Below are 21,075 nucleotides of genomic sequence, written 5' to 3' on the forward strand. Positions count from 1 at the left end.
GAGAAACCTGCAACAGCAGTTTTCTCCACTCAACATCTACACTCTGCAGTTCTGCACTCCGCACATGTGCAGACCCTGTGTCCATTACCTGACCACTTCTACCTATTTTTATCTTGTGACAGGGCCCTGCACTGTTACAATATATATATATATATATATATCATTTTTTTTTTTGTTAACCAACTCGGATGATGACCACTGAATGGAGAAATAGTAGAAATTTCCCTTCTCTTCCCAATTACAAGAATTTAAAAAAATCACTTTCTCCTTGTTATAATTATAGGATAAATTTAATATTCTTATCATTCAAATTGTGTGGAAAACCACATACTTCAATCTCTTTCCATATGATGTACAAATAATCAATGAGCCTCTTAAACACAGTTCTGGTCTCTTATCTTTAACGAGTTCAACTCTAAAGCAAATGTTTTAATTTTTTCCACACCTATAAGAATCTTCACTTTTGGCAATAGAATTACTTAAACCCCCAGAACATTATATATTTTCTGAAAGCAGAGGTCCTGTAAAATAAAAAGATGATAGTTGCAAATTTTAATTTTTGCAGAACAGTTTATTAAACTCAAATGTTTAGGAAAAATATTAGAAAATTAATTTTAGTGCTAACACACACAATATAATAACCATTTTGATAAAATATATAAGGTGAGGTTGTGTTGAGTAAATAGATACCAAACATGCAGTCTTAAAATTGCGTGCACCCATGATATTGCAAAAAAACTTACAGTACCCAAAAATCTCCACTGGTGAGGCTTTAAATTCATTTACAGCTCATCAGTTCAGAGTTAACCAGGTACTCCTGTGCTGGGATTTTTTGCTCCCACTCTGACGTTTGCGGCAATATCTTACATGAGTTGTACAATTGTGCTTTTCATATGCGTGTGCACCCTGGTGCGTTTACACATGCATATGGGGCAACTGGAGTTATGGCCATTTTTTAAAATACATTTTATTATAATTTTATGTTTTTAACTTTTTTTATTTGTTTCTACTTGATTGCTATCACAAAAGGGTTAAAGTTTAGTGGTCACCTAAAGAGCCATCCCAACCATCACTGATATCATAGTTATAGATGGGGCCTAGTGGATTGAGCCAGTTCTTGGGTTCCTATATGTCTTGATACTTAAAAGCCATCCATACACGGATGAAAATTCTTCTGGTTCAGCAGAGACCAGGCTAATTTTGATCCATCTGTGGGCAGTCTGGTTGTACTGAAGTCAATCTATTGATTTTTATCATTTGATCACTGCCAGTGGCTATAGCGGCCAGCAGTGATCGTTGTATTTGGCCAGTATGGAAGGCTTCCTATCAAAAGGACACAATAGTGCTGCAGGAGGTATTCCCATGGTTGAAGGAAAGAAAATCGCATAATATATGGTTGGCCCAATGGTGAGATCTTCCTGCCATAATTCCTAAATCTCTTTTCCTGTACACCTGGGAGTTTGGCTCTTCCCATGTACCTCTCTGTGTTCAGGATTTTCCTGTTACATTATTCATGATATAACATAGATAAAAAATCCAGTAGAGAAAATGGGAGCCCCTGATGATTGAGGAAAGAGGGTGTGCTAACAAGAGTCCCCAAGAGATATAGGTTGTCAGGTGTTTTGCCTGTCCAGCACCCATCAAAAATTAAAATATCAGCTTTAGGTGGACTAAGGCCCTTCTCACACTAGTGGACCGATTGTCCTTTTTTTTCAGGTGGACCCGATCAGATCCCCCCCCGTCTCCTCCATGTAGAGGCAGAAGTAAATGGACATGTCTGTTTACACCTGCCTACATCTGATGCGATCTTATCCGCTAAAAATAGACAGACGGGGATCAGTTCCCTATCCATTTAGCGGATCGGATGGCAGTTGGGTGTAAATAGACAGGCGGTCCATTTACATCCAACCACCCATAGAGCAGAAAAGGCTGTGTCTGTGTCTGCTCTGCATAAGCAGAGTAGACACGGACCAGTCATCCACTTGCTCAGCGGGGATCAGCAAGCAGATTCAACACTGAGCAAGCGGACCCCAACGGAGCCCGCCCAGCTTGGAAGGGGCCTAACCCTTTAGGCTGAATTCACACTGATGTTGAATTCACACTAACCTGCGCCAAAATGCAGGTGCATTTCCATGCATTGTATTCAAGTTTTAATGCGTGTTGACTTGCGTTGATCTGCATTTTAGTGTACTTGTAAAATGCAAGTCAATGCATAGACGCATAAAAAGCAATTGTTTGCTATGTGCCCTGTTCACACTACAATGCTGTGTTGACCTGCGTTGCTTTAAAATGCAGCATGTCTGCATTTTAATGCAATGCAACACAACGCGGTGTTGTAATGTGAATATTACACATAACAAACAGTTGTTTTTTATAGGTCTATGCATTGACTTGCATTTTACAAGTGTGTTATAGCGCAGATCAACATAAGTCAACATGCACTAAAATGTGAATAAAAGGCATGGAAATGCACATGCATTTTCCATGCATTTTGGTGTGAATTCACTCTGAATTTCAGTAACATTGCAGGGAATATGGAGGGAACATTTCCATCCATTTTATGTACATTTTAACGCACGTTGAATTGCCTTGATCTGCGTTTTAGCGCACTTATAAAATCTCTACCATGGCACCACCTGCCTGGAGTTTGCATGTTCTCCCTGTGCCTACATGGGTTTCCTCCAGGTACTCTGGTTTCCTCCCACGCTCCAAAGATATGCTGGTAGGTTAATTGGCTCCTGTCTAAATTGGCCCTATTATGTGAATGAATGTGAGTTAGGGACTGTAAGCTCCTTGAGGGCAGGGACTGATGTCAATGTATAATATATATATGTGTATAGCGCTGCGTAAATTGATGATGCTATCAGGGGCGGACCTACCATTTGGGAACTCGGGCACTGCCCGAGGGCCCGGGGTCAGAGGGGGGCCCCATGAGATGCCCCTGGTACCTTTTCATAGGCTTTTTTGGGTGCGGTTTGTGTGTGGGCAAGGACACAGGGGCCCCATGATCCCCTATTGCCCGGGGGCCCCATGAGTTGTCAGTCCGCCCCTGGGCGCTATATAAGTACCTATAATGAATAAATAAAAATGTATTAAAATGCAACATGTTGCTTGTCAACACAGTGTTGTAGTGTGAACAGGACACTTAAAAACTACTGTTGACCTGCATTTTACAAGTGTTCAGATCAAGGAAAGTCCACCTGCATTAAAATGCGCATAAATGGATGGAGATGTACATCCATTTTCCCTGCACTGCAAGTCACTGTGAATTCAGCCTAAAATCACATTATTGAAATACTCTCCAATGTGAATGACAGAATGTTCAAAAGTAGCACACAGGTTGTATTTATAAAACAGTCAGATCTGACTTTCACAAAACATGTATTGCAGAATAATCTTGTAGGTGGATGTATTGTAAATGACAGTTATTGATTCACCACCAGTGGATGTTTGGTGAAAGTCACATTCACTGATTTATAATTATGCCCCCCTCCATTTTTTTTACTTATTTGCCATACTCCAAAAATAAAATTGTCCGTCATTAGTCATAAGCTTGTGCTGGCAGGGAACAAACGGGAGGAGCCAAACGCTAAAAAGAAAAAAACTCAGAGGGAGTCTCTGCATAATTCACAGAAAGGGTGCTGCGGAGTCTGTGCCCTGCAGTACTGTCATAGACTGCAAGAAGCATGGACAGCCAAGCAGGACGCTGCTACACCCAGGGCTTGGGGACAAAGGCAAGTGGCTGCAAGGAGGCAACAGCCAGTCACCTTGTCTGTCTGTCTGTCTATCTGTATTTCTGCTCTGTCAAATCCGTCATAACCTTGTCCTCCTACTTAACTTGCTATCTCCACTATTTTTTCTCACCTCTTTCCATGCCTGGATCACACTCTTGTTTCATCTCACTTCTATTTCTATCATCCTTCTTCTCATTTGTCTGTCTCTTCTGCTATTGATCCTCAAAGCAATCTAGTTTTCAGGATTCTTATAAACTTAGGAGGTCATGTTCTGCACTGCTTTTCCTCTATGGTCCTTTCACACAGGCAGAGAACTAGCCATATATTATACAATTTTTTTGTACAATTTCTCTACAATGTCCTTTAGATTTACCTTCAGCTATGTAGTGCAAAGACCTGCCTGATTGGATAAAAATTGAAAGTGTTTTTTAGGTTTGACTTTATATGGGGTTTTTTTTTTTCATAAAATCTAAAGGAAAATGGTAGAAGAAGTTTGTATAATGTATGGCCAGCTTTAATGAATCGCTTTTCAGAGGCTGTTGAGCTGCAGTTTGCAGGGGTTCAGAAGGGGATACCACCGCCTCCTGATTGCCTGTATTTTTTTCAATCTCAAGGGGGAATGTACATTGACTTTACACTGAAATATCACACAGTAACTATGTGCCATATGCATCGCAGGTGTGGAAAATTGTGCAGACCTGAGCCGCCGTCATGTTAATTTGTAGGTAGGCAGTTTAGAGGGGATGTAGTTACATCACTTATTTTGACACTTGTATGAACTTAGCTTATCTCTCTCTCTGTGTCTCATTGCCTCACTCCCTTCCTCCTTTTTATTTCACTCGTCTATATTGTGCTGACACATTCTGCAGACCAAACCCTGCCTCCAGAAAAGCTTACTTTGACATATTCTAAAGCAGTTTTTCTCAACCTTTTTTCAGTCAAGGCACCCTTTAAAATTATGGACAATCTCGAGGCCCCTTTGAAAGTATGGACAATCTCAAGGCCCCCTTTAAAAGTATGAATAATTTCAAGACACCCTCCAAAATTATGAACAATGTCAAGGCACCCTTTAAAATTATGGACAATCTCAAGGCACCCTTTAAAATTATGGACAATCTCGAGACCCCCTTTAAAATTATGGACAATCTCGAGGCCCCCTTTAAAAGTATGGACAATCTCAAGGCACCCTTTAAAATTATGGACAATCTCAAGACCCCCTTTAAAATTATGGACAATCTCGGGGCACCCTTTAAAAAGGGATGGACAATCTCAAGGCCCCCTTTAAAATTATGGACAATCTCAAGGCCCCCTTTAAAAGTATGGATAATCTTGAGGCCCCCTTTAAAAGTATGGACAATCTCGAACCCCCCTTTAAAAGTATGGACAAACTCAAGGCATTCTTTAAAATTATGGACAATCTCAAGGCACCTTCCTAAATTATGGACAATCTCAAGGCACCCTTTACAATTATGGATAGCCTTGAGTCACCTCATTCTGAAATGTAAAAAACAATTCTACATAATGCATCAACATCCACACACGTACGGTAGGACAACCAATGTTTAAGGTGATTTATATTTCTAAAACAGATATAAAAGGTAGAAATATGCAAGCGCACTAAAAAGGGGAGAGCAGCTATGCACAAAGGTAACCAAGATAAAACCTCAATAAAGTTCTATAATGGTGCAGCGCTAGATACTATTAAAGATATGATCATAAAAGACAACACTGATAAAAGGGTACTAATAAAAGTTCATAAATGAGCAATAAATAAATGAAAAACAGTTCAAAGGTGACTTTAGTGCTCTTAAGGTGCCTGTTTCCCTGGTAAGCCGGTGCTTGTACAATAGTTGTGGAAGAATTGCGCACTCACCAGACGCGCAATTCAAATGCGCCTGTAAACATATATCCAGATGTCCTCAGGATAAGCCAGGTGATGGGGTGACTTCCCTCTGAAGAGTAGGTAGTACATCAAAGTATCCTGGGGCTTGAATGGTGATCCAAGACAGCCAGAGTTCCCCTTTAGGGTTGAGCGGGTGCTGTTCCCTGGGTATGCAGGAAATTCCCTCTCTGGGTACTGGGATGGATCTTTGTGTTTAGCAGGGCGTCTGAAATGTAATACTCCACCAGTAAGTTAAGACAAGGACATGCCCATAGAGTAGTAAGGTAAGTATAAATTGATTCAGGGGTAAAAGTAAAACCGATGCATCAGAAGTAACATAAGATAAGATGAGATGTCAGGACTAACCGTGCACAATCAAAGATTGCCACCGGAGCTCCACGAGGCTCCGGCAGCGTGACGTCATGGCGTAATTGGCTCTTCCTTACACATTTCGTGCGCACGCACGTCTTCAGAGGGGATTGCCAATATTGCCTCTCGTGGAGCTCCGGTGGCCATCTTTGATTGTGGACGGTTAGCTCTACAGCCAATCACTTGCTATGGGGGACACTTGTGTGTTCTCGATCCCGAGCTGCGTGCTGTGCGTCCATTGACACACAGTGTGGCTCAGCCCCGCCCCCTTCTTCGTCCTCACTGGCTATGTTTGCTGCCTCTTTTTCTAATTAGGAATGTTGCTCTCGTGCACAGTGCTGGATCGAGATCAGGCATAGGCATGCACACAGAGTGTGCCATGTGTTCCTGGGCACACCCTAATGACCCCATGTGCTGGTGGCATATCATCCATGTGTGCAGTATGTGCGAGGCACACAGACCCCGAGGGAAAGGGGCAACCTGTGGCCTGACACAAACTGCTAGGGTTGCCACCTCATCCCTTTAAATCCAAACACATATTAATTACACAGGTTCTATGGCTGATTAAGGTGGTAATTAAACTCACTTAGTCCCTTACCTGCATTAAATTAGCCTCAGAACCTGTACTTAATGTGTTCAGGTTTAAAGGGACGAGGTGGCAACCCTACACACCGCCCATATGAAGTAAATAAAAATAAGTTAACCACATTATCCTGGGGCCCCCAAGTGGAAGTACCAGAATCCATGTAAAATTTTTTTCATTTTGGGGGCACAGGTGGCGCTGATACTAATGCAGGCCATACATGGGTCGAATTCTGAACAATAAAACCAAAAAATAAGCGAATGTGATAAACTAATAAATCAGTGTAAATAAACAAAAATAAATAAAACTAAAATCATAAATATAATTAATCAATAAATGTGAGACTCCAACCTATGAAAAACGTAAAGTGACATGTGCTCAAAATGCAAATATATCTGAATTGATAAAAATCATTAATCAATATATAAACGTGAAACTGCAACACATAAAAATTGTTAAGTGACACGTTCTCAGGGTCACAGCACCTTAAGTATTCCCACACCAGAAGGCGTCCCACAATCTGGCTCCACCGACTCCACAGATTCCAATCGGGCTCCGCTCCTAACTCAGCGCACCTCTAGCTGCCCTTTCACACAATTGGACTCAGGCATGCATGAAACGTCGCTTCCTCAGGATCGTGGCGTAACGCGTAGAGCGCATGCGCGGTGATGCACTTCCGGTAGCAGCGGAGACGCACTTCCGGTTCCTGACGCCATCTTGGTACACCCAAGTCCTCTAGTACACCCATAGCACATGGGAACTGCTGTATTGTCAAGATAATTATGTGAGTGTCCATTTTATTTGGCGTTTTTTAAGATTAAAAGCGGTATTACACTATGGAGGTCTTTTTATTTTACCCCTTTCATGCATGTCTGAGTTTAATTGTGTGAAAGGGCAGCTAGAGGTGTGCTGAGTTAGGAGCGGAGCCCGATTGGAATCTGTGGAGTCGGTGGAGCCAGATTGTGGGACGCCTTCTGGTGTGGGAATACTTAAGGTGCTGTGACCCTGAGAACGTGTCACTTAACAATTTTTATGTGTTGCAGTCTCACGTTTATATATTGATTAATGATTTTTATCAATTCAGATATATTTGCATTTTGAGCACGTGTCACTTTACGTTTTTCATAGGTTGGAGTCTCACATTTATTGATTAATTATATTTATGATTTTAGTTTTATTTATTTTTGTTTATTTACACTGATTTATTGGTTTATCGGATTCTCTTAGCGCTTCACCATTTTTTGGTTTTATGTTTGCATATCCTGGGGTATAGGGAACAGGTGACAGCAGCTTGCTTATTTATATTAGGTGTTCACACAGTTAAGCTCAGGAGGACATTCCCATTTTGAATTCTGAACAATGTTTCGTCCGGAAATCGAAAAAGTAGTTCGCTCAGTAATCCGATGGTGCCATCAATGATTTCGAAAATCGGCCGACCAACTCATAAAGTTCACCCCATATAACAGTAAATGATGTCATTATTGACCTTTTGACCTCCCCCACTATACAGAGAGGCTGACTGAACGAACATTGCAAGCGTTTTGCACGCACAAAAAATCTGTCCGAACGACACTATATTGCACGACAATGCCCATCAACATCTCCAAACAAAATATTGCCATAATGGTGCTTGGCTTGGTAGCACTGGAGGAGCAAAAAAAGAAAAAAAAAGGAAGAGCAGGCTATGGTCCAAAGACTGGCTTCTTCAATGGGCTCTCTTACGCATTTCGTGTGCAAGCACATCTTCAGAGAGGATTGCCAATATTGCCCCTCGTGGAGCTCCGGTGGCCATCTTTGATTGTGGACGGTTAGTCCTGACATCTCATCTTATCTTATTTGTTATTTTAAAAAGAAAAAAAAATCATTTTGACGATTACAAAAACTATTTCGTACAGGCGAAACTTCTTTGCCTTCCGGGTCACGGCTCATGCACCTATTCTTTTCGGAAAAACGATCGTACGATTTGATCATCATTGAGTCGAAAATCGGTTGTTTTTCATGAATTTTCCAATATGCCCGATTACCAAAAAGGGGAGGAACCACGAAAAGCGGCTGGTGCCATTGATCCACTAACAGAGTGATAATTGGCCGATTATTCTCAGGTCCAATTTTTGGACGAAAAAAATCGGTCGAATTTCGACCCATGCATGGCCGGCATAAGATTATAGTTCTGAACCGTGCCGCCCACAGCCACTGGCAGCCCTGCTGGTGGAGTAATATGTTCTCAGTAAATCCCAAGGGTGGGAGCGGCTGTGCTCAGATCAGGTGTAACCCCATCAGGTGGTGAGGGCTGGTATGCAGCAGGTATCACTAGAAGATTACGCAGTTTTTTTTTCCTGGTAAGATAAAAAATAAATCTAATGTCATGTCTATAGTAACACTAACTATTGCTATACTATTACTACTCCTGTCAACCACTGCCTGCAGCCATCCAGCTATACAGTGCCGGGACAAGGTCATCCAGCGCCCAGGTCAAAGATGCCAAGCTGCGCCCCCCACCCCCCTTCATTCATGATGTGCAAGCTTAGGGGATCCTATGCCAGGCAGTCACTCGCTTGTCAAATCACTGTGAAGGTCAGTTTTAACACTGGGCACATGCTTGTGTTGATGGCTCTTCACTCCTGGCTCTCTCCTGGACACTTCTGTGCTCGGTGGTGCTGGCTGTGCTTTCTCTCTCTCACCTCCTTCTTTCTAATAGAGTTCTTGTGTGTCTGTGAACACTGCCACCTGTACAGGAGCACATCACTGGCAGGGAGGGGGAGGAGGAGTGAGAACACAGACTACACCACACCCCAGCTCTCTCTTCCTCTCCTCCCTGCTCCCAGCACTGGACTGACAGGTGTAGTGATGCCATTGTTACTAATCCTGTCAGCTATGTAATAGAAGGAAAGTACCCCTATCTTTACAGTAAACCATTGTGCTCAGGGCAGCCACCCCTCCCGCCCATCCATTATCTAGGCCCTGCAGCTATAGCACCTCTGAATCATAGACTGGCTGTATGGTTGCAGACAGTGTTTGCACTGTACACCAAGCAGCCATAACATTATGACCATTTGACAGGGGAAGTGAATACATAGAGGTAAGGGTACTTTCAGACTAATACGGTGCGGTCTGCTCGCAGCATGGGTTCAGTGCAGTGCATTCACTGTTTTATGTGGGTTAGCTGCGATTTGCCATAGACTTCCATTATGTTCCACTATTTTGATGCAGGAAAACTGCACTACATCAGTGTAAAAGTGTCCTACTGGGGGGGAAGCATATTTTACAGGTACAGAAAGGCTTTTGTTTTTTAAGGCTCCGTTCACACTAATGCGTTTTGTAGTACTTTTTGGGGTGCACATCCTAAAGCCATAGGCTGTGCACACCTATGGGCTCAGGTAAGTATAAGGGGGGGGGGGGGGCTGGGTGGGAGCTGCAGGCAGAAGGTTTGAAGGCAGAAGGCTTGACCCTCCAGATGAATGCTGCCACCTATTCAATTCTAATGGAATGCAACAGCCGCATAGACACAGCTGCTCGCCCCAATTTTACAGGCCTGCAGGTTCTGATAAGCAGCCCCAAATGCAGACAATGTTGGACCACTAACTCGTACACATCGCATCTCAAATGGGGACAGCCAGCTGTTCCCTTACCCCAGGTTCACACCTAAGCGTTTTCCGCTGCGCTTTGCAGAAACGCACTACAGTCCATTTAACATGATTTCCAATGGGACACATTCACATCTCTGCGTTTGTTTTTTGGAAAGGGCAAGGGACTTTTTTTGAACACAAAAAGTTGTGGCTTTGATTCTATAGACTTCAATGGAAATGCTGCAAAAAAAAGCATGTAGTACATTTTTTATGTGTTTTGCTGCGTTCTTGATGCGTTTTGCGTTTTAAATCTGCCTAGCAACAAAACATTTTTTAAAAAGAAAACCGCATCAAAAACGCAACGCAAAATGCAATGCAGAAATGGATCAAACGCAAACTGGCTAGGTGTGAACCTAGCCTTAGACTTGAACGGGTTGTCTGCACAAGGAACCGGATGACTCAAGCTACTTAAACATGCGGCTCATTCACGGATTATGGGCCTCAACACCCATGTGACCGAGGACTACCAGAAATGACATGGATTTTTACCTACAGTTAGTATAAGTACCTGAATTTGTCTTGGTATCAGCTTATTGTCCTCCCCTCTGTAAAAACACTCCAACGGGAAGAGGAAGGGGCAACGCTCTGTGCAATTCAGATTCTGATGTATATGTAATGGTCGTGCATACTGGGCACAGGAAAAGCCGTGTCTAGCGGCCATGTTGTTCTGGAATCATAGGTCAGCCATGATGGTTTTGTAAAACAGTTATACATTGCAGCAAGGAATTCCTAGGAATGTACCTCCATAGTCTTTTAAAAGATAAATTCATTATGTTTTTTATCTTATCAGTGCAATTGATAGCCCCATGTGGGGGCATGTTTTGTCGCCTCTGTTTTATGCTGATTAAAACGAATAAAAACTATTGAAATATAAAAGATAAATTCACCTTTCGTAACATGTGACATGAATGGGCTCTAATTGCAGCACTTCGTACCATAGTAGTGCATGCGCTACTTATGGAAACGCACTGCAACTGGATCGTATGGTAGCCACATGATCCAGTGCGTCTGCGACCTGCATTTGGGGTGTAGTTGCCATTGCACTGACATCCTTTGCAGATCACAAGGGCAGTGCTTTTTAACCACTTGCCTACCGGGCATTTTTACCCCCTTCCTGCCCAGGCCAATTTTCAGCTTTCAGCGCTCTCACACTTTGAATGACAATTGCGCTGTCATGCAACACTGTACCCATATGACATTTTAGCATTTTTTCACACAAATAGAGCTTTCTTTTGGTGGTATTTAATTGCCACTGGTTGTTTTTGCGCTATAAACATAAAAAGAGCAAAAAATAAAAAAAGTTTTTCTTTGTTTCTATTATAAAATTTTGCAAACAGGTAATTTTTCTCCTATACTGATGTGCAATGATGAGGCTGCACGAATGGGCACTGATAGGCAGCACTGATGGGCACTGATGAGGTGGCATGGATAGGCAGCACTGCTGGGCACTTATAGTCTGCAATGATGAGGTGACACTGATGAGGCGGCACTGGTGGGCATCGATGAGGAGGCACTGATGATGCTGCACTGATGTGCAGCACTGATAGGCGGCACTGATGGGAGACACTGCTGGGCACTGGTGGGTGGCACTGCTGGGCACTGGTGGGTGGCACTGCTGGGCACTGTTCATCAGTGCTCTGGCGATCAGTGCCGATCTGCTCTGTGACAACATGAGGAAAGTGCAGCCGACAACTGGCAACTGTATTTACTCGGTGATCTACTCTGTTGTTGAACACAGCTGATCACGTGGTAAAAAGCCGCCGTGATTGGCCTTTTACTTCATGATCAGGTGTGTCTGTAGGATACAGCAGTCACAGAGATTGCTGGGTGCGTTCCGCTGGGGGCGCGTTCTGGGCGGACATCATATGAACGGACAACCGCGCTGTAGCTGTCATTCGGCTATAGCGCAGTCGGCAAGAAGTTAAACACAGTGTGAGAAACACGCAGAGATCTCAGGTTTCCTACACTGCATTCTAATGTGACCTAAAGCGCAGTGATTTATGATGGGAACGGTGGGGGGGGGTCGGAAGCAATTCTGAGTAGGTTAGGCTGGTAACAGAGGGCTAGAATTTTAGCCAAATTAGACGAAATCTGAGCCTGAAAGCACCTCCCATCTCAGGAGATGCCAGTTTAAAAAAGGCAATTAAACCGGGTGGAAATGTATTGGCATCCCATCAGTGCAGTCATTGTTTGGCAGCACCCCTGCAGCCAGGTAGCTTCGTGTGCAAACCTGCTGAATATCCTATAATAGCCTGCAGCTGTCATTCCTCCATCCACACTGTTTTAGAATACGCGACCGAATGAGAGAAAATTGAGGCTAGCTTTAGACTTTGGCTCTAAGGGCTCATGTACATGGATGGTAATACAGGCATATGGGCATAGAGCGTAAAATACACCTGTATTCTGTCAATGTAGAGAATTACGCAGCAACTGGGGTGTCCGAAGTGCTGCATATACAGGTGGATTTTATGCTCAATGCCCACACGTGTGTTTAGGTCTGTGCGCATGACAGAAAAAAAGTGTCAGCCTCCTGGCTTCATTGTCTGGCAGAGGTAGAAAGGTAGATGAATCACAAATCTAGCTGGACAGAATCACAAGTCATTTGTCAGACAAGATAATTCACCTGTGCGTGTTTTACCTGCATTTTCCTTCATCTGTTTGCCAGGATATCATCTATAAAGATACAATGCAAAAACAGGAAACAATAAAACCGCAATAATAATAATATACGACATCTTCATCCCAAAATCTGACACTGAAGCAGGGGCGGACTGACAACTCATGGGGCCCCCGGGCAATAGGGGATCATGGGGCCCCTGTGTCCTTGCCCAAACTCAAAGAAGCCTACGAAAAAGGTACCAGGGGCATCTCATGGGGCCCCCTACTGACTCCGGGCCCTCGTGTAGTGCCCAAGTTTCCAAATGGTCAGTCCGCCCCTGCACCAAAGTACCTCTAAGCTTGCTTTCTACTATGAGCCTGGGTTCACACTGATGAGGTCCGGAATTCGCAGTGTTTCCTGTGCGAATTCCGCACCGCATCAGAATCGCACCCCGTTCATGCGAACCGCTGCGGGTGTGTATGTTAACAACACCCCGAAATTGGTCCGCAAAACGCGGAGAGATGTGCAGAATTGGATAGGAGGGAATACCCATGCGATTCGATTCTAGTGCGGACCCAAAAATGGGTCCTGCACCTATTTGGTGCGGATGCGGTGCTATTTGAGCCATACATAATGTATGACTCAAATCGCACCGCACACAACTCGCATGTGATTTGCACAGGTATGCAGTGTGGTTCCTGTGCGAATCACATGCTATGTGCCGCACAAGTGTGAACCCAGCCTTAAAGTAATTGTGAAATCCTAAATGGATGATAAAATCTGAGGATCATAAAAAGCTGCTTTGTGTTTCCCTTTTAAAAATACAACTTGAACCTTTTTATCCTTTTTCTGATGTTTGTGCTGCTGCTCTCCTGCAGGCTCTTTGTAGCAACTTCCTGTCTTTACCCTAGGTTCAGCCTGGGTTCACACTGATGCGGTGCAGAATTCGCAGCAGTTTCTGTGCACATTTCGCACTGCATCACAATCACACCCCGTTTATGCCAACCACTGCAGGTGTGTATGTTACTAAACCCAGGACCCTGTATTCACTATATCTGGTCTCCCACAGTACACACAACATGGAAATGCAATTATTTTAGTAACTCTAAACTGCTAAATACCTTTTCTGATCAGCAGTTAGAACAGTCTTGTGACTTATATCAGTGTCCAGCTGAGCACTAGTTAAAGCTTGTAGGAGGAGTTTTCTTTCTGCTCTAGGAGCATGCAGAACCCCTGACCTCTGTCTGGACAGTGCTGATTGGCCCTGTGCTGATCACATGCACTCTCCCAAGAAAATAAAAACCTCTCTAGAAATACACACCAAACTGAGCATGTGCATGTGACCACGGGTTTAGTCTGTATCAGGTGGTCATTTCAACAAGAGGAGGGGCAGAGCAGAAAGGATCAAACAACCTTTTTACATAATGCAGAGGATTAACCCCTTAGGTTCCACAGTGAGTATAACAAGCATGCGTTACTGCATATACAGACTGATTTTACTGTTGTGGATTTAGTAACACTTTAAGTTAACAACACCCCGAAATCGGTCCTCAAAACGGGGTGCTATGTGCAGAATGGGATCGCATGGGTGTGAATACAAATAAAGGGTCTTGCACCTTTTTGGTGCGGATGTGGTGCAATTTGAGCCATACAAAATGTATGGCTCAAATCACACCGCACAGCATTCGCATGTGATTTGCACAGGAATGCGGTGCAGTTCCTTTGTGAATCACATGCGATGTGCCGCAACGCACAAGTGTGAACCCAGGCTTACACCTAAGCGTTTCCTGCAGTGTTTTGCAGAAACGCAGTATAGTCCATTTAACATAATTTCCTATGGGACATGTTCACATCTCTGCATTTGCACCCGGTGCATTTTTTTGGAAAGGGTCAGGGACTTTTGTCAATGCAAAAAGTCACGTTTTTGGTTCTATAGACTTCAATGGAAACACTGCAGAAAAGCATGTAGTGAGTTTTTTTGCTGCATTTTTATGCATTTTTGCCATGTTTTTGATGCGGGTTGCATTTTAAATCTGCCAAGCAACAAGAAAATGTAAAAATACCCAAAAACGCAAAACACATAAAAAAAGCTGCAAAAACACATCAAAAATGCAGGTGCAACGCAAAACGCAAAGCAGAAACGGGTTAAACGCAAACTGCATAGGTGTGAATCTGCAGCAGCTGCGTGTCAATTCTCAGGGTGGGCTTCCAGGTGGAGGCTGACCACACTTGTGCAATGAGTGTCAGCATGGTCGCCTTTCCTGGTTCACACCAATGTGGTTTTTTTAGTGCTTTTTGCAGAAACTCACTGCAGTCCATCTAACATGGTTTCCTATGGAACACGTTCACATCTATGCTTTTTTGTGCGGTTGCATTTTTTGGAAAGGTTCAGGGACTTTTTTAAATGCAAAACATTGCATTTTTGGTTCAGTAGACTTCAATGGAGATGCAGGAAATGCATGTAGTGTGTTTTGACGTGTTTTACATTTTTAATCTGCCCAGCAACAAGCTGCCCCCCCCCCCCCCAAAAAAAAAAAAACACAAAACGTGTCGAAAAATGCATAAAAAATGCACCACAAAAGGCACTGTAAAGGGGACAAAACACACTGCATTGGTGTGATCCAAGCCTTATAGTCTCCACTGAAAGCACTTGCGACAACACAGAAGAGCAATTAGGAGAGGGCACAAAGCATTGTCACCCTATAACAGGAAGCCTAGGTTCACACCTTTGCAGTTTGCTTTTGATCTGTTTCTGCAGTGCATTTTGCATTTTGGCACATGTTGTTTTGCTGTGTTTTTAATGTGTTTTGTATTATGTTTTTTTCTTGTTGGTAGGCAGATTAAAAAGCAAAACGCAGCAAAAATGCACTACATGCTTTTCTGTAGTGTCTTCGTTGAAATTGCTAGAACCAAAAACACAACTTTTTGCGTTTTAAAAAAGTCCCTGACCTTTCCAAAAAAAATGCACCGGGTGAAAACTTGGAGATGTGAACGTGTCCCATAGGAAACCATGTTAAATGGACTGTAGTGTGTTTCTGCAAAGAGCTGCGAAAAACGCTTAGGTGTGAACAAGGGCCTTCATGGCAGGATCACCAAGTATTATATCAAGGAATGCTACAGATTTAAACAGACTGAAAATTACTTTTTAAATCACCTGAACAAGTTAAACGTTACTGTATATGAGATTTAAGCGATTGGACAGTAAGCATTAAACACAGCTGTCATATCTTTCCATGTGGTATGTGTAAAATGAAAGACAGCAGGTTCCTAAAAAAACTTTTCTCCAGTCTATCTGAACAAATAACAACTTCATTTTAAAACAAATTATTGTGTCGCTTGTAGGTGATGACAGCAACTTTCCCGTCCATACCATCCTGGTAGGGCTGAGCTGAATTTCAGTCCCTTCTTAGCTTGAACCCAACAGGCAGGTCCGGATCTAGCCCATCAGATCTGGGGGTGGATTAAAAAAAGCTCAAGGGGCACAATTATTATTATACAGGATTTATATAGCGCCAACAGTTTGCTCAGCGCTTTACAATATAACAGGAGACAATACAGCAACAATACAGTTCAATACAAAAGGGTTAGGAGGGCCTGATCCTGGGAGCTTACAGTCTAATGTCATCACTGTGTGTGAGTCATTGACAATCTGTCATACAGGGGTTGATTTACTAAAGCACCTTGTCTGTAAATGGTTGCACTTCCTTGCATGACCGACTACTTTTAGATTTAGAAGGGATTTACTAACAAATAGACACAATTCAGGATTTACTAATGGTCACAAAACTTAGCAACCGTCTAACCCTAGGTTCACACTTAAGCGTTTTCTGCAGCGTTTTGCAGAAACGCACTACAGTCCATTTAACATGATTTTGTATGAGACATGTTCACATCTGAACGTTTTCACCTGGTGTGTTTTTTGGAAAGGGGCAGGGACTTTTTTGAAAGACTACAATGGAAATGCTGCAGAAAAGCATGTAGTGCGTTTTTGATGCATTTGTTTAGGCATTTTAGCCTTGTTTTTTGATGCCTTTTGCATCTTAAATCTGCCTAGCAACAAGAAAAATTAAAAAAAAACAAAACTGCATCAAAAACGCTGTATAAACGCAGGTGCAACTCAAAACGCAATGCAGAAACGGGTCAAATGCAAACTGCATAGGGGTGAACCTAGCCTTGTGCATGCTCTCCTGCGGCAGCTGCATGTCAATTCTCAGGGTGGGCTTCCAGGTGGAGGCTGACCACACCTGTGCAATAAGTGTCAGCATGGTCGCCTTAACCTCCCTAGCGGTATTCCCGAGTGTAGCTTGGGGTACAATGTCAGTACCAAAAGCGGTAACCCCGAGCTACACTCGGGCTTACCATGCGGCGCTGCATAGGGAGTCCCTGCAGAGCTTACCTTGTCCTTCGCTCCCGCGATGTGTCCCCTGCAGCGTCCCCGGCCATCTCCTCCAGCTAATGCCGGCATCCGGCTTCTGTGTTCCGGTCCCTGTGACGTCGGGACGTATGGGCGCCGCCTGCTGCGGGAAATTTGAAAATTGAAAAAAAAATTCATTTTTTTCAAAACGAATTTTACATAGTAAAACATTGCGGTTTCAAACCATTTCACATACATTTTGTCCCTAGTGCTTTGTCCTCTGCCCTGCCTGCATTTTGACTGTTCTTTCTGCCTGGAAACTTAGAAAAGTCCATGGCGTCCAAAAAGCATCCCTTTAGGTCAAAAGCGATTTTAGATCAGCTAGAGAACAGCGATAGTAAATCAGAACCACTTGCAGAATTGAGTGATAATGATTCGTGGGGAAATTCGTCATCAGATACTGAAAACAATTTTGGGACTTTGCTTAGTGATGTGCGAACTTGGCGCTATATTTCAAATTTCAGTGTTTTTGGTTTGATTATATTATTGAATTAAATGTATTATTATATTATTATTTTTTATGATTATTTATTAAATTATAATTTATGATTTTGTGTTTCAAATTTTATCATACCCGAGATGTTTACTAGAGTCTTGTTCGGACAGATTTCAGTGAGTTATTCCTAAATATTACAGCCTACAATAAAAAAACTACATATTTCCATGCAAAATAATGGTACCGCTTTCAGCACCAAAAATCTGAAATAATCATACCGCTAGGGAGGTTAATCCGGTTCACACCAATGTGTTTTTTTAGCGCTTTTTTCAGAAAATCACTGCAGTCCATCTAACATGATTTCCTATGGGACATGTTCACATCTGAACGTTTTCACCCAGTGCGTTTTTTGGAAAGGGTCAGGGACTTTTATGAACACAAAAAGTTGCATTTTTGGTTCTTTAGACTTCAATGGAAGCACTGCAGAAAAGCATGTAGTGCATTTTTGCGGCGTTTTAAATCTGCCTAGCAACAAGAAAAATAAAAAAAAATAAAAAAAAAATTGTAACAAAACACAGGTGCAAAAACGCAAAACACAATAAATGGCTCAAACGCAACCTGCATAGGTGTAAACCTAGCCTAAATGAACTCACCTCTTAGAACCAGGTGAACAGCAGAGAAAAGTATTTTTAATGAAATGATCTCAAGCAATTTATACTTCCTATACACATGTTGAACATTTTAAAGAATAATAAAAGAATTTTAAATTTGTCTGTATAAAGTGATATATTTGATAAAATCCAGTCATTGACTTCACTTAGTTCAGACATCTCAGTAGTGACACGACTGAGCATGCCCAGACCAGGACAAATAAAGAGTGCCTTTGTTGGCAAGCCTGGAAATGCCCTTGAAAGGAATGAACCTGTTTTTCTGAATTATGTGATTATTAAACAGGCTAACATTTATATATATATATATATTTCTTGGTATGCATCAATAACTATAGAACTGTTACTATGCACAGAAACACCAACATAGACATTCTAAGAACTTTTTAATTACCTTTGTAATTTTATTTATCTTTGTTTTTTTTTTTTTGCTTCTTATACAATATTCTTTTTTTTTCTTGTCTTTTAAATAATGCTAGTGCCATGTTTTATTCTTTTTGTTTTGGAGCATATATTTTCTGCAGTGTACACACATTAGCACTTCCATCTGGCAGCACCAGGGCTACTGGCTCAAATCCCAACCCAGACACCACCCCCCTGGAGCCCACAGGCACCCCACCCCAAAGACACACAGGCAGGCCAATTGGCCCCATCCAAATTGGCCCTAGTATGTATGCATGTAAGTTATGAACCTTGGTTTGTACACTCCTTGAGTGCTAGCTCACACCATAGAAACACAGTCCAGATGTATTTCCATATGCATGTTTTTGACACGTTCCATTGCATTTATTATGCATTCCAGTTCATTTTTCCCCTCTCATTTTCTTCAATTTAAATAGGTATATGTCCGTTCCGGTGCATTTTTTTATGCGTTTTACCACATTCCACTACTGTTCTGTGCAAAAAAAATGCATCCTGTTCTACTTAATTTTCTGTAAACGGAATGTACTGGAACTGCAAGCACTGATGTGAACTATGACACTGACAACCATATAACCTACTTTCTGTTTGTTATGGATGCAGAAAAAAAGCAACTGAAATGCATGTAGTGTGAACTGGCCCTGAGGGTTAGGGACTGATGTGAATGTACAATATATATGTAAAGCGCTGCGTAAATTGACAGCTCTATATAAGTACCTGAAATAAATAAATAGTATGTGTATGTATGAATGTAAGTTAGGGACCTTAGATTGTACACTCCTTGAGGGTTAGGGACTGATGTGAATGTACAATATATATGTAAAGCGCTGCAAATTGATGGTGCTCTATAAGTACCTGAAATAAATAAATCAGTGTGAACCAGTATACATAAATACTTATGTATGTACTTCCATGTGCATTGAACCTGCCCAGGGACTTTTGAGATATATTAACCCCTTGCCGACCACAGATAGCTGCTTGATGGCTTCACTACGGCAGGCCAGATCTGGGAGGGCGTCAAAATCACCTGTTTGCAATAGAGACAAAGAAAAGCGTTTTGGGTTTTTTTTCAAAATTTTTGCTCTTTTTTTGTTTATAGCACAAAGAAATAAAACATCCAGCAGCGAGTAAATCGCAACAAAAGAAAGCTCTATTTGTGTTAAAAAAAAAAGATAAACATTTCATATGGGTGCAGTGTTGCATGACCGCGCAATTGTCATTCAAAGTGCGACAGCGCCGAAAGCTGAAAATTGGCCTGGGCATGAAGGGGGTACAAGTGGTGAAAAAACTGCACTTTGGGCTCAGCATCTTACAAAAATCTAACACAACAATAAAGCAAAAGCAGGCCACCAAAAATGACACGAATTACTGATGTCATTAGCATATCTCCGACTCACTTGTATAAGTGTGGATACATAAACCCAAAAACAACATACTAAGCAATATGGTAGTGTGACAAGAACACCCCTACCTGAAAAAGAAGGTTTCTAGATGATCCACGCGGAGTAATATGAATTCAAAAGAATTTCAACAATACTTTGTTTGATCACATAGATCATAGGGAGGTTAAACATAAGCACGGTGTACATGTGAAAAAAATATAAAATCATGTTAAAAAACACTTAGCGTCTTCAATTTAGGGTCATCTTAGCCAATAGAGCACCATATAAGGCAGAGTTGTGTAATGATGAAATAGTTATCCTGGGTTTCCGTAGGTTTCCCGCTTTATATTTGAGTAAACCATGTATTCAGTAGGTGTGTTCCCAATATATGTCAGGGACCTCCTGGAATGTAAAAGCTGGAACACAAACTTTTTACACATGCTTTTTAACATGATTTTATTTTTTTCACATGTACACCGTGCTTATGTTTAACCTCCCTATGATCTATGTGATCAAAGTATTGTTGAAATTCTTTTGAATTCATATTACTCCGCGTGGATCATCTAGAAACCTTCTTTTTCAGGTAGGGGTGTTCTTGTCACACTACCATATTGCTTAGTGTCTTACAAAAATCTAAGCCTAGGTTCACACCTATGCAGGTTGCATTTGAGGTATTTTGGGTTTTTGCACTTCCATTTTGATGCGTTTTTGCGTTTTTTTTTTCTTGTCGCTAGGCAGATTTTAAATGCATACAAAATGCAACAAAAACGCAATACATGCTTTTCTGCAGCATTCCCATCAAAGTCTATAGAACCAAAAATGCAGCAAAAAAAGTTCCTGACCCTTTTCAAAAACCGCACTGGGTGAAAACGCGGAGATGTGAACCTGTACCATAGGAAATCATGTTAAATGGACTGTACTGCGTTTCTGCAAAACGCGACAGCAAACGCTTAGGTGTGAAC

At 42.1% G+C, this 21,075-nt stretch overlaps 1 protein-coding gene across 1 annotated transcript in view; it reads left to right on the top strand.

Moving 5' to 3' along the window:
- Nucleotides 1-3,619: 3,619 nt before the first annotated feature.
- LOC149463570 (multidrug and toxin extrusion protein 1-like) overlaps nt 3,620-21,075 on the top strand; it is a 121,189-nt gene continuing 103,733 nt past the window's right edge. The window contains exon 1 of the mRNA XM_089675135.1: nt 3,620-3,734. The gene's annotated coding sequence lies outside the window, so the exon portion shown is untranslated. The remainder of the gene's footprint in view (nt 3,735-21,075) is intronic.

The sequence above is a fragment of the Staurois parvus genome, unplaced genomic scaffold (genome assembly GCF_062004578.1).
Source record: "Staurois parvus isolate SC_StPar_1 unplaced genomic scaffold, SC_StPar_1.0 ptg000154l, whole genome shotgun sequence".
NCBI classification, from domain to species: Eukaryota; Metazoa; Chordata; class Amphibia; order Anura; family Ranidae; genus Staurois; species Staurois parvus.